Below are 22,334 nucleotides of genomic sequence, written 5' to 3' on the forward strand. Positions count from 1 at the left end.
CTCCTGAAAAGAATCCCCAGGGGTTAGAGTCTGGAAATGGAAGGGAAAGTGTGGGGAAAACAGCTGTGTTAGGCTTGCTCACAGGTTTACCGGCTGTAAGCACTTTGTGCAATTAGTGCAGGAGCATGTGACAACGCTATTATAAGAATTTAAGTGCTTCCCTTCAGGGGAATGAGATCAGATCAAGCCTCACCACTGAGAGGTGCTGGTAGTTTCCTAATCCCTTGCCCTCCGCTGCGAAAAGCAAGTTTTCCTTTCCCTTTGGGTTTTTTGTTTTGTTTTGTTTTTTGGGGTTTTTTTTTTTTTTTTTTTTGATTACACATGAAAGCTTTATTGTCTAGCTTGGCCAAGCGGCAGCAACTCCAACAGTGGTCTGAGGGAGAGCGCACGCCAGTTTTTGTTGTTTTTTTTTTCTTCCTTCTTTTGACTTGTCTCTGTGAGCCTCCAACAACCTGGAATGGCCCACCATCCTCCGGCTCCATAGTTCCTTTACCGTCTACCCAAATTCACTGCGAATCTGCATGGCCACGGGCACCGCCTTACAGAAAGTGAGGAGAACATATAAAAAGAACCTTTGTCTTATTAGCTCACAATATTCATGTTTACCTGCTCCAAGCAGTTTGCTGAATGAGGATTCTTTTTTTTTTTTTTTTTTTTCATTTTTCTGAAGCTGGAAACAGGGAGAGACAGTCAGACAGACTCCCACATGCGCCCGACCGGGATCCACCCGGCACGCCCACCAGGGGCGAAGCTCTGCCCACCAGGGGGCGATGCTCTGCCCATCCTGGGCGTCGCCATGTTGCGACCAGAGCCACTCTAGCGCCTGAGGCAGAGGCCACAGAGCCATCCCCAGCGCCCGGGCCATCTTTGCTCCAATGGAGCCTTGGCTGCGGGAGGGGAAGAGAGAGACAGAGAGGAAAGCGCGGCGGAGGGGTGGAGAAGCAAATGGGCGCTTCTCCTGTGTGCCCTGGCCGGGAATCGAACCCGGGTCCTCCGCACGCTAGGCCGACGCTCTACCGCTGAGCCAACCGGCCAGGGCTGCTGAATGAGGATTCTTAAAAAAAAAAAATCCCCTCTACTTTTTTTTCCTCAAAGCAGAGTTTAGTTGCTTAAAGGGGGTGCTAGTTGTTCTACTCACAACTAAATTTGCCTCAAGGGTTTATAGTAGCTATCAACCAATATCAGCCAAGAATGGCACAGGAAGGCAGGCGGGCCATGTAACTTTTCAGTCTTCCCTGGAGCCTCAGTCTGGCTAGGATTGGCTGGCCAGGATGGGGGCTAGAAGTAAGGTGCCAAACCCTTCTGGACACAGAGGGACCACCTGGCTTTGAACTTCATATACCAAGGAGGTGCGCTCCCCAGATCCCCTCAGAGCTTGAAGAAAGCAAATCTTTCTTCTTAAGTTACTGTACAGTCCATTAAACCAGAGATGTAACCATTTGCTAGATAGTATACCCCCATTCAAATATGGTTTACAGGGAATTTGGAGAAAAATCTTTTCCCCCACCATTAGGAGGAAAGTAAAAACAAAATAGTATGTAAGTAATAACTAAACAGATCATCTGGGTCCAGGAGCATCTAATAGGAGACTTAACAGACCCACCTAATTCCCTTTCTGAGACAGGCGGAAAAAGCTGATCTTTCTCTTTGCAAAAGCTCAAGCTTATAATTTTAATAAATAGGAAAGGCCATTGCAACAGTTTAACAAATGGTGCCTTTCCCTCTCTCTGTACACATAGGGAGCAGTTATTAAAAAGCTAAGGGAATTTGATTTGAAGGCCCTGTAAAGCCTGTAGCCATGGCCACTATCACAGCCGCCTGGCCCATGCAGGTTCGCATTCGGACAGTCGGTAAAGAAACAACGGAGCCAAAAACTGATGGGCCATCATCTTTAATCCTAGCTCTTGCAAGTAAAAACATACACCGGGGCCCTGGCCGGTTGGCTCAGCGGTAGAGCGTCGGCCTAGCGTGCGGAGGACCCGGGTTCGATTCCCGGCCAGGGCACACAGGAGAAGCGCCCATTTGCTTCTCCACCCCTCCGCCGCGCTTTCCTCTCTGTCTCTCTCTTCCCCTCCCGCAGCCAAGGCTCCATTGGAGCAAAGATGGCCCGGGCGCTGGGGATGGCTCCTTGGCCTCTGCCCCAGGCGCTAGAGTGGCTCTGGTCGCTCGCGGCAGAGCGACACCCGGAGGGGCAGAGCATCGCCCCCTGGTGGGCAGAGCATCGCCCCTGGTGGGCGTGCCGGGTGGATCCCGATCGGCCGCATGCGGGAGTCTGTCTGACTGTCTCTCCCCATTTCCAGCTTAAGAAAAATACAAAAAAAACACACACAAAAAAAACCACACACCGGGCTCCAAAACCCACTCACATTCAGTGCTCACAAAGCTACTGACTTACCCAAGTTTCCTAGAATCAAAGGTTTCTAGCTCACCAGACTTATTCACCTCTGTTCCCCATCTCCTTCCTTCTCTCTGCACAAACTGGCCTCTCACTCAGCACTCCACCATCTTGGCTGCTTCATCTTGGCTGCTTCTTTCTCCTGGCCTCTCTTTGCTCTCTGCTGTCTCCTCTAATGCTAATCTCAGGAACCAAGAGAGCAAGCTTAGAGCAAGCTTCCGTTCTGCCCCCACTTTATTTTTTTTAATTTTTTTATTTTTTTCAGGGACAGAGAGAGAGTCAGAGAGAGGGATAGACAGGGACAGACAGGAATGAAGAGAGATGAGAAGCATCAATCATCAGTTTTTCATTGCGACACCTTAGTTCATTGATTGCTCTCTCATATGTGCCTTGACCGTGGGGCTACAGCAAACCGAGTAACCCCTTGCTTGAGCCAGCGACCTTGGGTCCAAGCTGGTGAGCTTTTTGCCCAAGCCAGATGAGCCCGCGCTCAAGCCGGCAACGTCAGGGTCTCAAACCTGGGTCCTCCGTATCCCAGTCCGACGCTCTATCCACTGTGCCATCGCCTGGTCAGGCATCTGACCCCACTTTATAGTGTAGATTCATAACCTTTTTTTTTTTTTTTCTGAAGCTGGAAACAGGGAGAGACAGTCAGACAGACTCCCGCATGCGCCCTACTGGGATCCACCCGGCACACCCACCAGGGGCGACGCTCTGCCCACCAGGGGGCAATGCTCTGCCCCTCCGGGGCGTCGCTCTGCCACAAGCGACCAGAGCCACTCTAGCGCCTGGGGCAGAGGCCAAGGAGCCATCCCCAGCGCCCAGGCCATCTTTGCTCCAATGGAGCCTCCGCTGCGGGAGAGGAAGGGGGGGGGTGGAGAAGCAAATGGGCGCTTCTCCTATGTGCCCTGGCCGGGAATCGAACCCGGGTCCCCTGCACGCCAGGCCGACGCTCTACCGCTGAGCCAACCGGCCAGGGCCGATTCATAACCTTTAATCCAATATAAAAAATAGGGGAAGTCTCTAATACAAAGTCACTTATCTGAGGCATGATGGGATTGTGCCACCTCACATCAAAAAGGGTGGGAAAGGCTTAGTCCTAAAACCAAGCCCCAGGCTACAAGGATCCTGCCTGCCCACAGCCCGCCCCCAACACACATTAACATTACCTGGGCAACGGCTTCCACGTGGGCAGCGCCATCTTTAACAAAGTGAGCATAATATATTTTATCAGCCCAATGGGCCCCTAAAGAGCTGGAGAGATCTCATTGGGGACCTGACCCTGGGAGAATGAAAGTGCAGCCCCTGTGGGCACGCAGCTGGGAACCGCTGCTGGAGGGCAAGACCCAGCAAGTCTCTGTTGTCTTGCGTGAGCCCAGGAGAGAAGGGGTTGCTGAGTAACTGCAGAGCTATTATTCTTTGTAGATCAAACGCCACACCTAGTTTTGCACCTGGGAGCTTAGCCAATTAACGGTGTACATGGCTTGTTAAGGAGCTGGTTTGAGGAGACAAGTAGTGATTAAATTCTTGTCCTTCCATTCTTTTATCTTATTCTGGTCTTGGAGAAGGACTGGGAAGATGGCTGATGACTTGTTCATTTTTCATTCTTGTATTGCCAGGTGGCTAAATCACCGAGTTAGAATTAAGCACATGCTTCCAGCTAAGCTAAAGGTTTTTTAAAATTTTCTTTTCTTTTTGAGAGAATCTCTCAAGTGCACGTGACCTGTTCTTACAAAAGCAGGCCCCTGTAGAAGGAAACATAATGGAGATGTCATCTTAGGTGGGAGTGATTATCTACAAAATGCAATTTTGACTGCTTTTAATGTGCTGCTCAGAGAGATTTCATACTTGAAGCAGACATCAAAAGTTTTAAATTGATGCTGAAATAGCACCAGGTGGTAGCTAATACAGATGTTAGGGAGGGCAAGAGTTGAACCCCCAAATTCCCTGGCATTCTTACCCTTCCTCCCTCCCACCACCTTGCCTAGTACCGGCTTAACTGAATTTTGAAAGAGAATCTTGATTCTCTGAATTTGCACCAAACTGGAAACTAGCTTTGGCTATATGTTAGTGCAGCAAGGACTTCTTAACCAGGGCTGGACATCAGAATCCCCTGGGGAGTGTCTATAACATATGACAAACCTGCTGTATCAGAGCTGGGAGGAAGGCAAGCACATGTATCTGACCTAAGTTCTGGAATGATTCTGCTGTGCCCTCATGAGTAGGAACCACTACTCTAGTGCCACTCTGCGACAAAATTGGTACAGAAATTCAGAGTAAATGTTTAGAAACACGTATAGCAATTTCATAGAGTATGTTAAATGTAGTAAGTTTGGGCTTATATTGTACATATTTATATTTCTTTAGTAGAGAGAGAGAGAGAGAGAGAGAGAGAGAGAGAGAGAACAGGGGAAGGAGCTGGAAGCTTCAACTCCCATATGTGCCTTGACCAGGCAAGCCCAGGGTTTTGAACCGGCGACCTCAGTATTCCAGGTCGACACTTTATCCACTGCGCCACCACAGGTCAGGCTGTACATATTTATATTTCACAAAATTATTTATCTTACATAATTTATTATGATAGATTGGAAATATTTTTAAAAAATGCTTTCTCACAGACTTAGAAGCACTGACCTAGTTCAGCTGTCAGACAAGCACAACTAAAATTCTCAAAAAAAAAATTTCTCTGTTTAGAAGCTTGGTGATCTTAGGTGACTAACTCTCAATGACCTCTTCTGCTGGGTCATTGAGAGCATTAGAGTTAATATATATAAAGTACCTAGCACAGTACTTGATGTTAATATAAGTTATTGGAAGCCTATAATGGAACAGTTTCTAACAGAACTATCTTCCAATTGGTTGTTAAACACAGATTCATGGAACATGAATGAATCTTTTTATTCAGGCTCGTGTGCTGTTAACCAGTGCGGCTAGTAATTCCAGGTCCTGAGTGGGAACAGCGCGGAATTAAGAAAATAGGCATAAAGAGAAAAAAGGTGGGCTCAGGAGGACTCTGCAACACAGAAGATAGCTTGCAAAAAGCGAGTCTCCACCCCCCTACCTGCTGCATTTATAGGGCAAAGTCATTAACAAATCAAAGAGATCATTAAAACAAAGTCACATTTCCAAGGCAACCCAAGAATTCTCCTAAGTGCATAAAACCATCCATCCTGCATAACATCTTAACTTCATAAAACAAAGGATAAAAAGGAAACTGCCTCCAGTCTTTCCAGGGGACATGGAGGACAGGACCAGTAGAAACAATCCAGCCTCATAGCTAACACGGATGTGTGGAGAAAAACTTAGCCTTTAGCAACTTAACCAAGCAAGTGAGGTAGGGGGTTGGGCAGACTGTCAGCTTACTGCCAGTTGCCCACACCTCTGTCCCCCCAAAATCTAAACCGTAAGGGTCCTGTTGGCTTGCACTCATGCATGATATTCTAACCAGAGTTCGAGTTCATGGCATGACAGAGATTTGAATGGCCTCCATAAGCTGTTTAACTATTAGTAAGGGGACTCAGTGGCCATGGCATTTACAGAGCCAACCGCTGGTTAGCAGACCTCACCTCAGCATCTCCTTCCTGCCTCCTCTTTCATCTTCCCTATTCCCCATAGTCCTTGTCTCTATTGCTTCCCCCAAAGATCCCAACTGCTTTTTATTTCTTCTTTTTTGTTTATTATTATTTTTCCTTTTTTATTAAAATTTTAAATTTATCACGTTAACATGGATTCAAGTGTCCCACTAAATATAACACCCTCACCCCCACAATAACGTGCCCCCATTATACCCCCTTTGCCACCCTCCCTCTGACTCCCTCCCCCCTTCCCTCTGGGATTTGCTGTCCTGTTATCTATATCTATGTGTTATGTATATATAATTTCACTAATCCCTTCACCTTCTCTGATCCCGTGGTCTTCTCATCCCCCTTGCCTCTAACTGCTGTCTCTCTGTTCCCAGTGACCCCGCCTCTGCCTCTATTCCGTTCCTCAGTTCACTTTGTTCATTAGATTCCACATATAATTGAGATCATATGATATTTGTCTTTCTCTACCTGGCTTATTTCACTTAGCATAATAATCCCCAGGTCCATCCATGTCATCACAAAGGTAAGATTTCCTTCTTTTTCATGGCCACATAGTATTCCATTGTGTATATGTACCAAGCTTTTTTATCCATTTGTCCACTGATGGACACTTGGACTGTTTCCAGATCTTGGCTATTGTAAACAATGCTGCAATAAATGTGGGGGATGCATATCATCTTTTGAATCAGTGTTTTAGATTTGTAGACTATATTCCTAAAAGTAGGAAAGCTGGGTCAAAAGGCAGTTTCATTTTTAATATTTTAAGGAAACTCCATATTGTTTTCCACAGTGACTGTACAAGTCTGTATTCTTCCCAGCAGTGCAGGAGGATTGTCTTTTTTCCACACCCTTCCCAGCACTTGTTGTTTGTTGATTTATTGATGATAGCCAGTCTGACAGGTGTGAGGTGATATCTCATTGTGGTTTTGATTTGCATTTCTCTGATGATTAGTGATGTTGAGCATTTCCTCATATGCCTATTGGCCATCTGTATGTCCTCTTTGGAGAAGTGTCTATTCAGTTCCTTTGCCCATTTAAAATTTTTAATTTATTTATTCATTTTAGAGAGGAGAGGGGAGAGAGAGAGAGAGAGAAAGTGGGTAGGAGCAGGAAACATCAACTCCCATATGTGCCTTGACCAGGCAAACCTAGGGTTTTGAACCGGCAACCTCAGCATTCCAAGTCGACGCTTTATCCACTGCGCCACCACAGGTCAGGCCCTTTGCCCATTATTAATTGGATTATTTACCTTCCTGGTATTGAGTTTTAAAAGTTCTTTATAAATTTTGGTTATTAACCCCTTATCAGATGCATCAACAAAAATGTTCTCCCAGCCTGACCTGTGGTGGCGCAGTGGATAAAGCATTGACCTGGAAATGCTGAGGTCGTCAGTTCGAAACCCTGGGCTTGCCTGGTCAAGGCACATATGGGAGTTGATGTTTCCTGCTCCTCCCCCCCTTCTGTCTCTCCTCTGTCTCTCCCTCTCCTCTCTAAAATGAATAAAAAAAAAAAAAAATTAAAAAAAAAATGTTCTACCATTCTGTGAGTTGTCCTTTTATTTTGTTCATGGTATTTTTTGCGGTGCAAAAGCTTTTCAGTTTGATATAGTCCCATTTGTTTATTTTGTCCTTTATTTCGCTTCCCCATGGAGATGAATCGGCAAAAATGTTGCTATAGAGATATCAGAGAGTTTATTGCCTATGTTTTCTTCCAAGATTTTTATGGTTTCATGACTTACCATATTTTTTGCTCCATAAGACATACTTTTTTTTCTCCCCAAAAATGGAGAAGAAAATGCCTGTGCATCTTATGAGCAAATGTTCATTTTATTTTTAGCTGCTGTGGGGCACTACACCGGTAAACATATGTAGAATGAGCGCCAGTGGGAGCATAATCATACCCACCACGGTGGCATGTGGAACCCCGGCATCTGCTGAGTGATCTGCTGGTTCTGGTTTCCACAGTTGCATGTAGTGCAGGAGGGAAGGCGAGCGACATGGTGTGGACGTGTTCACCTGGCATCATTGAGGCAGATGTGAGAGGCAAGCTGCAGTGGTGGAGGGCTGCGCTGCAGCTGCCGGAGCTCTGTGTGAAGTGCTGACGTCACTTGTTGCCAGCCTAATAGCATTTCATTGGCTGGCTGGCTGGCAGATAGGGGAGGGGCCAAGGGTGCTAGAGGGCTTCTGAAAAAATCTGCCCTATTAGTGCTTTACCAGTTTAGAGCACATATTAGCGAAACCACAAATAAAAACTTTAAAGAAGTGAAGACTCATCTAGCTGTAATTCACAGGCGTCTTACCAGCCAGTTGCAACCTCTCGACGTTTCCATCAACAAACCGTTTAAAGTCTTTATGAAAGAAGAGTGAAATAAATGGATGGCTGCTGGTAATCATGATCTGACACCAACTGGACAAATGAAGAGACCCACTATCACTCAAGTTTGTGAATGGGTGAAAACATCATAGCAGTCAGTGAAGAATGAAACCGTGATACAGTCATTCAAAAAATGTGGCATTAGCAATGCCTTAGATGGCACTGAAGATGGTATCATATATGAAAATAGCAAAGAAAGTGATACCAGTGATTGTGAGAAACTGAGCTTCTTAAATTCTGAAACTAACAATGAAGAGTTCCTGGGGTTCCCAGACAACTAGAAGAGTATTTGAACATTAAAGTCTCTTCTCATTTGTTATTAAAAGTGCTAATGGTTGTTAATACTGCTGTTGAGTTTACAGTGTTGAAATATTATTGTGGTATATTTTATTAAATATTTTAACACACCATTTGATTCAAAATATTTTTTTCCTTATTTTCTGTTACATCCGTTCAGAGACTTTCAGGAGTGTAGATGGTACTTTATTGGCCAGTTTAACCTGCACAGGGGCGAACTCCCAAGATGTCTGGAGACATCGTACTCACAGGAGCTGCAAACGAGAGTCGCGCCTGGTGCTTACAGCTAGGTCCTTATATATCCTAAGTGAGCAAGCAGTATACAGAAGCAGATGTGGCAGTTAGCTATTCGCTAGGGAGGTTGCACACAGCATAGCAACAGGGGCCAGAGCATAGCAACAGGGGCCGGGTTTAGCTTAGTGGCAAATTTCAAACATAAACTTTTTTGTTCTCAGCCTCACAGGGGCCCTATCAGCACTCCTTGTTCCTGCTTCAATAGTTACACTCTGGCAGCCACAGCACACCTCCCTGAATCTAACATTTTTCTCCTTAAAACCCTAGGTGTGTCTTATGGAGCAAAAAATATGGTACATTTAAGTCTTTAATTCATTTTGAGTTTATTTTTATGAATGGTGTAAGTTGGTGATCTAGTTTCATTTTTTTGCATGTACCTGTCCAAATTTTCCAACACCATTTATTAAAGAAACTGTCTTTACTCCATTGTATACTCTTACCTCTGTCAAATATCAATTGGCCATAAAGGTCTGGGTTTATTTCTGGGTTCTCTATTCTGTTCCATTGATCTGTATGCCTCTTCTTTTGCCAGTACCAAGCTGTTTTGATTACAATGGCCTTATAGTATAACTTGATATCAAGAATTGTGATAACTCCCCCTCTGTTCTTCATTTTCAAGATTGCTGAGGCTATTCGGGTTCTTTTTTGGTCTATATAAATTTTTGGAATATTTTTTCTGGATCTGTGAAGTGTGCCATTGGTATTGCATTGCATCTATAGATTGCTTTGAGTAGCATAGACATTTTAATGATGTTTATTTTTCCTATCCATGAACACAGTATATGCCTCCACTGTTTGTATTTTCCTTGATTTCTTTTTTCAATGTCTTAAAATTTTCCGAGTACAAGTCTTATTTTCTTGGTTAAATTTACTCCTAGGTACTTTTTTTTTTTTTTTTGCTGCAATAGTGAAGGGGATTGTTTCCTTAATTTCTCTTTCTGACAGGTTATTGTTGGTGTATAAAAATGCCACTGATTTCTGAATATTAATTTTGTATCCTGCCATCTTGACAAATTCATGTATCAGGTCTAGTTTTTTTTTACTGAAACTTTTTGGGTTTTCGATGTACAGTATCATGTCATCAGCAAATGATAGTTTTACTTCTTCTTTTCTAATTTGGATACCTTTTATTTCTTCTTCTTGTCTGATTGCTGTGGCTAGGACTTCCAGAACTATGTTAAATAAGAGTGGTGAAAGGGGCACCCCTGTCTTATTCCTCATCTTAAGGGGATTGCTTTTAATTTTTTTTAAATTTATTTATTCATTTTTTTAGAGAGGAGAGAGAGAGACAAAGAGAGACAGCAAGGAGAGAGAGAAGGGGGGAGGAGCTGGAAGCATCAACTCCCATATGTGCCTTGACCAGGCAAGCCCAGGGTTTCAAACCGGCAACCTCAGCATTTCCAGGTCGACGCTTTATCCACTGCGCCACCACAGGTCAGGCCTTAATTTTTGCCCATTGGGTATGACGTTGGTTGCTGGTTTCTCATATATGTCCTTTATTATGTTGAGGTATGTTCCCTGTATTCTCATTTTGCTGAGAGTTTTTATTTTATTTTATTTTTTAGTTTTTGTATTTTTCCGAAGCTGGAAACGGGGAGGCAGTCAGACAGACTCCCACATGCGCCCAACCGGGATCCACCCGGCATGCTCACCAGGGGGCAATGCTCTGCCCATCTTGGGGCATCGCTGTGCCACAATCAGAGCTATTCTAGTGCCTGAGGCAGAGGCCACAGAGCCATCCTCAGCGCCCGGGCAAACTTTGCTCCAGTGGAGCCTTGGCTGCAGGAGGGGAAGAGAGAGACAGAGAGGAAGGAGAGGAGGAGAGGTGGAGAAGCAGATGGGCACTTCTCCTGTGTGCCCTGGCCAGGAATCAAACCCGGGACTCCTGCACACCAGGCCGACGCTCTACCACTGAGCCAACCAGCCAGGGCTTGCTGAGAGTTTTGATCATAAATGGATGCTGGATTTTATCAAATGCTTGTTCTGCATCTGTTGATATAATCATGTGATTTTAATCTTTTTTTTGTGACAGAGAGACAGAAAAAGGGACAGACAGGAAGGGAGAGAGATGAGAAGCATCAATTCTTTGTTGTAGCACCCTAGTTTTTATTGATTGCTTTCTCATATGTGCCTTGACCCAGGGGCTACAGCAGAGTGAGTGACCTCTTGCTCAAGCCAGCAATCTTAGGCTCAAGCCAACAACCTTGGGCTTCAAACCAGCGACCTTTGGGGCTCAAGCCAGTAACCTTGGGGTCATATCTATGATCCCATGCTTACGCCAGCAACCTTTAGCATGGTGAGCCCATGCTAAAGCCAGATGAGCTTGCACTCAAGCTGGTCACCTCTGGGTTTTGACTTGGGTCCTCTGTGTCCCAGTCTGATGCTCTATCCACTGCTCTACTGCCTGGTCAGGCTTATCTTTCATTTTGTTTATGTGGTGAATCACACTTATTGATTTGCAAATATTGTACTAGCCTTGACTCCCTGGAATAAATTCCATTTGATCATGATGTATGATCTTTTTAATATATTGCTGGATCCAGTTCACCAATATTTTGTTGAGAATTTTAGCATCTACCTGGTTTTGGAATGAGGATAATGCTTGCCTCATAAAATGAGTTTGGAGGTCTTCCCTCATCTTGAATTTTTTGGAATAGTTTGAGAAGGATAGGTGTTAGTTCTTTGAATGTTTGGTAAAATTTGCCTGTGAAGCCATCTGATCCAGGACTTTTGTTTGCTGGGAGTTTTTTGATAACTGTTTCAATTTCATTTGTTGTAATCAGTCTGTCTAGCTTTTCTGATTCTTCCAGATGGAGTTTTGGAAGATTGTATGTTTCTAGGAATTAATCCATTTCGCCTATGTTCTATTTTTTGGCATATAGATCCTCATAGTATTTTCTTACAATCTTTTGTATTTCTGTAGTGTCAGTTGTTACTTCTCCACTTTTATTCCTAATTTTATTTATTTGGGTCCTCTCTTTTTTTTTTTTTTGATGAGTCTGGTTAAAGGTTCATCAATGTTATTTACCTTTTCAAAGAACCAGCTCTTGCTTTCATTGATCTTTTGTCTTGTTTTTTTTTTTAGCTTCTATGTCATTTCCTCTCTGACCTTTGTTATTTCCTTCCTTCTACTTCCTCTGGGCTTTATTTGTTGTTCCTTTTCTAGTCCTTTTAGGTGCAGAGTTAGGTTGTTTATTTGAGGTGTGTTTTTTTTTTACAGAGACAGAGAGAGTCAGAGAGAGGGATAGACAGGTGCAGATAGACAGACAGGAACTGAGAGAGATGAGAAGCATCAATCATTAGTTTTTCGTTGCGACACCTTAGTTGTTCATTGATTGCTTTCTCTATTTTATTTTATTATTTTATTTTATTTTATTTTATTTATTGATTTTTTAGAGAGAGAGGAGTGATAGAGACAGAGAGAAAGAGAAGGGGGAGGAGCAGGAAGCATCAACTCCCATATGTGCCTTGACCAGGCAAGCCCAAGGTTTCGAACCGGCAACCTCAGTGTTCCAGGTCGACGCTTTATCCCACTGCGCCACCACAGGTCAGGCCTGATTGCTTTCTCATATGTGCCTTGACCGTGGGCCTTCAGCAGACCGAGTAACCCCTTGCTCGAGTCAGCAACCTTGGGTCTAAGCTGATGAGCTTTGCTCAAACCAGATGAGCCCGCGCTGAAGCTGGTGACCTCAGGGTCTCGAACCTGGGTCCTCCACATCCCAGTCTGATGCTCTATCCACTGCACCACTGCCTGGTCAGGCTATTTCTTGTTTCTTAAGGTAGGCCTATAATGCTATGAACTTCCCTCTCAGGACTGCTTTTGCTGGGTCCCGTAGATTTGGGGTTGTTTTATGTTCATTTTCATTTCTTTCAAGGAAATTTTTATTTCTTTCTCGATCTCATTGTTAACCCATTTGTTATTTAATAACATGCTATTTAACTTCTGTGTGTTTGAATGTTTTTCTATTGTAGTTGTAATTTTGAGTTTCATGCCATGTGATCAGAGAAGATACTTGGTATGATTTCAATCTTCTTAAATTTATTGAGAGTTGTTTTGTGTCTTAACATGTAGTCTATCCTAGAAAATGTACCATGAGCACTTGAAAAGAATGTGTATTCTACTGCTTTGGAGTGAAAGGTTCTGAAGATATCAATAGAATCTAGTTGATCTAGAGTGTCATTTAAGGCTGCTGTTCCTTTGTTAATTTTCTGCCTGGAGGATCTATCCATTGATTTTAGTGGGGTATTAAAATTCCCTACTATTACAGTATTTCTGTCGATCTCGCTTTTTATGTCCATCAAAATCTGCTTTATATATTTAGGTCCTCCTATATTCAGTGCATAAATATTTACAATGGTTATATCCTCCTGTTGGATTGATCCCTCTATCATTATGTAGTAACCTTTGTTATCCCTTACTATAGCTTTTGTTTTAAAGGCTATTTGTCAGATAGAAGTATTGCTGCCCCAGCTTTTATTTCATTTCCATTTATATGAAATACTTTTTTCCATCCCATCACTTTCAATCTATGTGTTTCTATTGTTCTGAGGTGGGTCTCTTGAAGAGATCTTATATATGAGTCCTGTTTTCTTATCTATGCAGCTACCCTATGTTTTTTGATTGGAGCATTTAATCTATTTACATTTAAGGTTATTATTGATATGTACTTATTTATTGCCATTTTATTATTTAAACCTACAATCCTCTTTTTCTAGATTTCTTTTTTTCTTTGCTCTTTCTATAGCAGGCCCCCCTTAGCATTTCTTGCAGTACTTGTTTGCATGTAATGGATTTCTTGAGTATTTTTTTGCCTGGGAAGCTTTTTATTTCTCCTTCAATTTTAAATGATAGCTTTGCTGGATAAAGTAGTCTTGGTTGTAGGTTCTTATTTTGCATCACTTTGAATATTTGTTGCCAATTCCTTTTGGCCTCAAGTGTTTCTGTTGAGAAGTCAGATGTCATCCTTTTTCTTTTTTTTTTTTGCAAGAGAGACAGAAAAAGGGACAGATAGCGACAGACAGGAAGAAAGAGAGATGAGGAGCATCAATTCTTCGTTGTGGCTCCTTAGTTGTTCATTGATTGCTTTCTCATATGTACCGTGACTGGGGGGCTACAGCAGAGGAAGTGACCCCTTACTCAAGCCAGCGACCTTGGGCTTAAGCCAGCAATCTTGGGCTTCAAGCCAGCAACCTTTGGGCTCAAGCCGGTAACCATGGCATCATGTCTATCGTCCCATGCTCAAGCCAGTGACCCTGTAGTCAAGCAGTGAGCCCATGCTCAGGCTGGATGAGTCTGCGCACAAATCAGCAACTTCGGGGTTTTGAACCTGGGTCTTCTGCATCCCAGTGTGACGCTCTATCCACTACAGCACTGCCTAGTCAGGCAGATGTTATCTTTATGGGGGCCCCCTCTATAGGTAATTAGCTGCTTTTCTCTTGCAGCTTTTAGTCTTTCTTTGTCACTTAACTTTGGCATTTTAATTATAATGTGTCTTGGTGTAGGTCTCCTTGTGTGTTTTTTTTTTTTTTTAGATTATTTATTTATTTATTCATTTTAGAGAGAGGAGACAGAGACAGAGAGAGAAGGGAGGGAGGAGCAGAAAGCATCAACTCCCATATGTGCCTTGACCAGGGAAGCCCGGGGTTTTGAACCAGTGACCTCAGTGTTCCAGGTTGATGCTTTTACCCACTGCACTACCACAGGTCAGGCCTTGTGTTCATCTTTAATGGGACTCTCTGTGCTTCTTGAACTTGTGTGACTTTTTTCTTCATCAGTTTAGGGCCATGATGCAAACCTTTTTACCAAAACCACCCACTTTTGTAGTGCTGGTCAACCTCGTCCCTCCCGCCCACTAGTGGGCAGTAGCAGAGCAACCAAACAGTGCTGTGATTGGCCCACCATGAAAGCTGGAATGCCCACTAGGGGGCGGGAGGGGCCAGGTTGAACAGCACTGCAAAATGGGTGGTTTTCATAAAAAGGTTTGCCATCACGGATTTAGGGAAATTTTCAGCTATTATTTCTTCAAACAGATTCTTTATTGCTTGTTTGTACTTTTCTTCAGGAATCCCTATGATGTGGATGTTGTTTCTCTTCATGTTGTCACAGAGGTCTCTTAGAGTTTCCTCAGTCTTTTTGAGTCTTTTCTTTTTGTGGCTCTGCTTCTGTGCTTTCGTTTATCTTGTCCTATAAATCACTGATTCAATCTTCCACTTCATTCAGCCTGCTGTTGATTCCTTCAAGTGAAGTCTTCATTTCTTATATTGTATTTGTCATTTATTGCTGGTTTATTTTTATGATTTCAATGTCCTTTTTGATGCTTGCCATCTCTTTAAATTCTTATTGTACTTATCCATTATTGCTTTAAGATCCTTGAGCATCCTAAAAATCATTATTTTAAACTCTGCATCTCATAGATTGGTTGCTTTCATTTCATTTAGTTCTTTTTCTGGGGATTTCTCTTGTTGATTCATTTGGGTCATATTTGTCTGCCCATTTTGTCTGTGTATTAGGTAGTGCTGTCTGACTTGGAAATTTGTTGTGGTGTCTTTATGAGGAAGATGGGCTTGGTGGTACTTACCTCCAGGCCACCTGATTTTCTTGCTCTAGGAATGCTTCTTGAGGGTAGTATTTTCTCTCCTTTGTATGTGAGTATTGAATGCAGTTGGTCCTTTCATGGCTGTGTTTATCCCTTCAGGCTGGCTGGCTGTAAGGCTCAACCTTGATCATGTGTATTAGATACTGTGCAGTGTCTGTCCTGGTTAGCATATTTATTCTCCACTGTGTCTGGTGCCTCCTGGACTCCTCCTTTGAGTGCTGCTTGTGTCATTAGCTGAGTCTAGGGTTGGTGCTGTCTGCCACCCACTACTGGTTGTGTTGATTCTGGGTCTTCTCGGGTTGGCATTAGCTATTGTTTGTAACCTGGTGTGGGCTACCTTTCTGGAGCTACTGCTCTGTTCACTGTTTGTGTTTGTATTTTCTGCACCTGGTTAGTGTGGGAGGGGCCAACCTGTGTATGAGGATCAGCTTCCTCCTGCTTAGAGATGACAGCAGCTCCGTAAAAGCCCCAAGCTCTATAGAAGCCCCAAACTCTGTAAGATTTGCCTCCATTTTTCAGCTGCTTCACCTCTTCTTGCAGCTGCTTGGTCTTCCCACAGAGTTTTCTGTAGAAAGACTGGTGTGATCTCAGACTGGCCTCACCCCATCAACTCCTCTACAGTTTGCAAGCTTGATGGGTTAGGGCTGCTGAGGTTTACATTAGCGGGACCCGTTACTTCAGGTGTCTCTTGGTCAGGAGCTCAGTACGGAGAAAGTGTCCCCTACTTTAGAGTCTAATCCCTCAGACACTGCTGGATACTCCAATTGTATTTCTCCCCAGAGAAGTAAGCAGCAGGTTTAGATTTGATGGGGCTGACATTCCCCTCTGCAGAAGTTCGTCCAGCTGGTGAGACCCTGGTTTCAAGGAGGAAGACTGAGAGTCCTCTCCTAGGGCTGACTGTGTCCCACTCCCAGAAAGTAGCTAAGCCCCTTGACCATACCCGACAATAGGTTCTTGGGGACTCACACTTTAAATGTCCATGCTGCAAGTCTCTCTCCCTCCCCCTTGTGGAGCCTAGCCCAGCCAGGCAGGATATCCAGCACTGGGGCTGGCTGACTGTGAAGCTCCACCCTGTCCAATGTGCATGAGCTGCTGTGCTGGTTGATGTTGACCACAAAAGCAGAACTCACCTCAGGTGGGCCTGGTGTCTGATGAACCCTCCATTAGGATACGCTGCCAGCAGGGTCATTAGGTCTGAAACCAATGCTCTCTGCAGCCGGTCACTGGATTTGCTGACTCTGGGCCTCTGTGGAGGGAACCTGGTGCAGACCAGTGGGGGACACTTCCCATGACTGGCCCTCAGCAACCTTGGAGCTACAAGCAATTTAGTTTGTGGCTGCCTCTGCTGGGCCCAGGTGCACATGCAAATACCAAGCCACACACCTAGGCTGGCTTTTACCCACTCTGAGCCTGGAGGAAGGTCCACAAAAGGCCAAGGTTTCCTGATCCCTGCCTCTTGCAGCCTCTGTCTGTTGGCTGCTTCTTGGGCTAAACCACTGATAAAAACCTCTGGTGGGGTCTAGAGCCTGGGGCAATTCACAGATTAGAAAGGGTGGTGGGTGTGGCTCTGCCCCTCAGCCCCCAGGTGTCAGTTTATCCAGACTTTTTTCACAGACTTCAGTAGGGTGTGGCCCCCAGGAGTCTGATGAGTGTGGCCTCTGAGACCCAGAAACGTGGGCTGCCCACAGTCCTGACAGTTTCTAATGAGTCTCTTGTGAGGCAAAAGCATCAGTCATAGTCTCAGAAGTGCGCAGGGAAAGCTCTGGGCTCACTTGTCCCCTGTGACCTCTTTTACTTCTCAGAACGTCCCAATCTCCATAGGGTGGGGGAGGAGGGATCCCAAGGGTGGGGCAGTTGCTTTTCCCCAGGCTGATGCCACACAGAGGGGACTGCTCCACCCAAGAAAGATGGCGACTGCAGTATTGGAGAATGACTCAGCACAGGGGTTCCAATGGCCTTCCTCCATGATGTCTCTCCCTGGGCTTCTAACTTCATACTCTTTATGTAGCTCTAGTCCTCGCAGCCCTTCCTCTGCCAGAGCCCCAGTAAGTGGCTGTGAATGAGATTTTCTATGCTGGCCCTTTAAGATGGAGCCTGCATCTCTGAGAGCTCCCATCTCTTTCTTGCAGACAGAAACCTCATCTCTTTTTACTGCCAAATGCTATGTGGGTGCCTCTTCTAGACTCTCGGGCTCTAGGCTGGGGTGCTGGGCCTGAGGACCCTTCCTCTCAGGGCGAACTTCACACAGTGAGAGTCCCTCTGGACCCTCCACTGCCACTCACTCAGGACAGCCCTTTCCACTTTTCTGCCCTTCCTACCAGTCTCAATGTGGCTTCTTCTGTGGTCCTTGGTTATAGACTCCTCTTTGTTTAGTCCAAAGTTGGTTTTTCAAGATGATGATGATTATTATTTTTTTTGGCATTATATCTAAGAAATCTTTGCCTACCCAAGATCTAGAAGATTTTCTTTTCTTTTTTTCTGAAAGCTTTGTGGTTTTATTTATTTTTTTATTTATTCATTTTAGAGAAGAGAGACAGAGAGAGAGAGAAGGGGGGAGGAGCAGGAAGCATCAACTTCCACATGTGCCTTGACCGGGCAAACTCAGGGTTTTGAACCAGCGACCTCAGCATTCCAGGTCGACGCTTTATCCACTGCACCACCACAGGTCAGGCGATTATTTTTTTTTTTTAATTTTTATTTTTATTCATTTTTAGAGAGGAGAGAGAGACAGAGGGAGAGAGAGAGAGGAGAGACAGAGAGAGAGAAGGGGGGAGGAGCTGGAAGCATCAACTCCCATATGTGCCTTGACCAGGCAAGCCCAGGGTTTCGAACCGGTGACCTCAGCATTTCCAGGTCGACGCTTTATCCACTGCGCCACCACAGGTCAGGCAGGTCAGGCGATTATTTTTAATTTGTAATCCAATTTGGTCCTGGGAGTGGCAGTTGGAATGCCTGCCTTCTCCGTTGCTATCTTGGAATCCCTCCCGCTTTTTATTTCTTAAAAGCATAGTCATTTTCTATTCCTGGTGGAGGGTAAAGAGGGTAGGGTTGGGAAATTTCTGCTGTTGTGTGGCCTCCTGTTCAAGCCTTAAAAATTACGATGAACTCCTATGTTCACTGCAGCATTATTTACAATAGCCAAGACTTGGAAGCAGGCCAAGTGCCCATCAGTAGACGAGTGGGTAAAACAGCTGTGGTGCATTTACACAATGGAATACTGTGTGGCCATAAAAAGAAGGAACTCTTACGTTGCAACAGCATGGATGGACTGGAGAGCAGTTGCTAAGTGAAATAAGCCAGTCAGAGAAAGACAAATATATGATCTCACTTAAATGTGGATTCTAGTGAACAAAATAAACTAATAAACAAAATAGAAACAGACTCATCGACACAGAGAACAGACTGACAGCTGTCAGATGGGATGGGGGTTGGAGAGCTAAGTGAAAGAGTGAAGGGATTAAGCAAAAAGAAACACCTCATGGACAACAAAATGGTGATTACAAGAGGGAAAGAAGGGTTGGGGGAGGTAGGATAAGGTCAAGGTGGATAAATGGTGATGGAAGGAGGCTTCACTTGGAGGAGACTTAACAATATGATATATAGAATTTTACATCTGAAACCTATATAATTTGATTACCCAATGTCACCTCAATAAATAAATTTTTAAAAAACCAGACCATTCATACTGGGTCAGTTAACGTCCTGCTCGCATCACTCTTGTGTCCTTACAGTGCTGAGGATCTGTCCCTTCTTTTGAGTTACATTACAGAAAGCCCCTTTCTGTTCCTTCACCTTAAATGGTACTGTTTTCATCATTACTGGGGGCAGTGCTATGTGATAGTTAAGTACAGATGCTCTGGAGCCAGCAACTTTGAATTGACTCCTTTTTTTAGATTTTATAAATTGATTTTTAGAGAAAGTATGAAAGAGCAGGAGAGAGAGAAAGAAGGAGTAGAAGCAGGACACATCAACTCATAGTAGTTGCTTCTCGTATGTGCCTTGACCAGGCAAGCCCAGGGTTTCAAACCAGCAACCTCAGCATTCCAGGTCGACGCTTTGTCCACTGTGCCACCACAGGTCAGGCCTGGATCGAAGTCTGTCTCTGCTACTTGTTGTGTGGCTTAGGAAAAATGTGTATTTTAAAAATTATCATAATTACTATTAAACAGGGCAATTTATTCTAGTACTTAATGGATTTGAGCCCTTTGGCCTAACCCAAATATTCAGAAAAATAGAATTTTGGTCTAACTATAATTCTGAACTCTTCTAGTTAGGGTTTTAAAATTAAAGACAATGTGATTTTAAAATTCTCTATCCCCAGTATTTCCTTTAAATCAAAAGTTAGGTCTAGAGTCTTGATTACGATTAATTTTTTTGGGCAAGAATACTTCTTAGTTTTCTTGAACCTAAATTTCTACACAGATTTAATTCTAGTCATTAACTGGTTAGCTATTTGCCTCCCCATGTTTTCTCTGTTTAGCTCCACTGACTTGGTCACCGTTCAGGCCTCAGCTTAGACAGCACTCTCCCAGGAAAGCTGCTTCTGGGCTTCCCTGGCTTCACCGGAGAGGATTGTGATCACCTCTTTGTGCATCTGGACCCGGCCACCGATCAGTGAGCTGCTGGTAGCCCAGCTCCCCTTGCCCCATCTCCCCCTGCTTTTCTCCTTCTTGATACCTGCCCATCCTTCAGTCCCAGATCAAATGGTACACGGTCACCTTTCCCCATTGTACAGAGCCATGTTCTCCTGTGCTCTTCTTTCATAGCATTTATCACATTATTTCTGCATTTTCTTTTTCATGAATGTCTATCTGATTTGTTAGACTATAAACTTCCTGCAGGCAGGGTCCATGTTTGCATTTGCTTAGTGCTATATCCCCAGCACCTCGCATGGGACTTGGCTCCTTGTAGCAGTTACTAAATATTTTGATTATTGGTGTCTGTGGTTTCATCTTGCTAGTACAACAGGCCCTCCACAAGATTTTATTGCACAAGTAGGTACACAAGTCCTTCACAGCATGAGAAAGAAAGGCAGAGAAATAGATATGCCAGGGGGCCAACAAGATGGAAAATATGTCTCTATTACTTGTGACCTATTGCCAAAAGTGTTTAACTTGAATCTAACGAAGCCTATGGACCTAGCTTCCAGTTTATAGGAAATATAGAGAAGAATATTTCATAACACAATGAGGAAGCAATCAAAGACAGAAATTATAAAACATTCTGTAAGACCTAACAGAATGGCCTAAACAAAAGGTCATGAAAAGAAAAAGATGAGAAGATTATTCTAGATTTAGAGACTGAACATACATAACATCCAAATGCATTATATGGCCCTTGATTGGATCGTGGTAGAGAAAAGGCAATTACAAAAGACGTTTTGAGTACTGTTGGAGAAGTTGGAATATGGACTGTATATTAGATGGCACTTTAGAATTATTGGTAGAAGGTATAAGGACAGTCACCATGCAAGGTTTTTTATTTATGGTTTTTGGATGGCGGCTGGATCAGGTTTATTGAGCTATAATTTACATAGTGTAAAATTTAAAAAAAATTTAATTTATGTAGTGTAATATATGATTGACAAACACATGCGGTTGTGTACTTCTCATCACAATCTAGTTCTAGAATATTTCTATCGCCCTCAAAGCTCTCCCATGTCTCTTTGTAGTCAACCCCTTATCCTACCCCCAACCCCCACAATCTGTTCTTCATCCCTGTAGTTTTGCCTTTTCCAGGATGCCATATGAGTCTGGCTTCTTTAACTTAGTGTAAGAGTCTCTTAGGGTTGCCGTTACAAGTACCACAACTAGGTGGCTTATACAACAAACTTATTATCTCACAGTTCTGGATGCTAGAAGTCCAAAATCAAGTTGTCAGAAGAGCTGTGCTTTCTGGATGGCTCTAGGGGAGAATCTGTTCATTCCTTTATCTCAGTGTCTGGTGTTATCAGCAGTCCTTGGCATTTCATATTTTATAGCTACATAACTCCAATCTCTGCCTCTGTCATTGCATAGCATTTTCCCAGTATATTGCCTCTGTCATTGCATGAATTTTCCCTGTGTGTCTCTTATAAGGACACACCACTCATATTGGAATAAGGGTCCACCTTATTTCAGTATAACCTCATCTTAACTAATTATATCTGCAATGACTCCCTTTATTTTTATTTCAATAGAGAAATCATTAGCATTTATTTACTGCTAATAATGTGTCAGGCACATAAGCTATTTTATTTTGTACAATGATCATGTTAAGTAAATATTATTATTATCTTCTCCATTTTATACACAAGAAAGCTGAGGCTTGGGAAGGGAAGTGGCAACACATGGACATGTAGCTAGGAGTCCTAAAACTGGGCAGTTGGTTGCAATGTACAGTCCAGTACCTGGTGAACCATGTGTTCATAAAGGATGAAACCTCTTCTCTTCTCTTACTAGAAATAACCCTACTTCTAATTAAGGGCATTTTTTCAGGTGTTAGAAGGTTAGGACAAAAAAAAAAAAAAAAAGAAGGTTAGGACTTTTTTTGGGGGGGAGGGAGCATAATTGAACCCATGACATGTAGCATAATGCATTTGAGAGTCATTCATGTTTTTTGCATGTATCAGTAGTTCCTTTTTATTGTGGTGTGGTATCTCATTGTCTGGAGTTACCACATTTTGTCCATTTATCAGTGGTTGGACATTTGGGTTGTTTACAGTGTTACACAGTTATGAATAAAGACACTATAAACCTTTACATACAGAATTTTTTTGAACACAAATTTTCATTTCTCTTGGGTAAATATTGAGGA

This window comes from Saccopteryx bilineata, chromosome 3, assembly GCF_036850765.1.
Source record: "Saccopteryx bilineata isolate mSacBil1 chromosome 3, mSacBil1_pri_phased_curated, whole genome shotgun sequence".
Lineage (NCBI taxonomy): Eukaryota > Metazoa > Chordata > Mammalia > Chiroptera > Emballonuridae > Saccopteryx > Saccopteryx bilineata.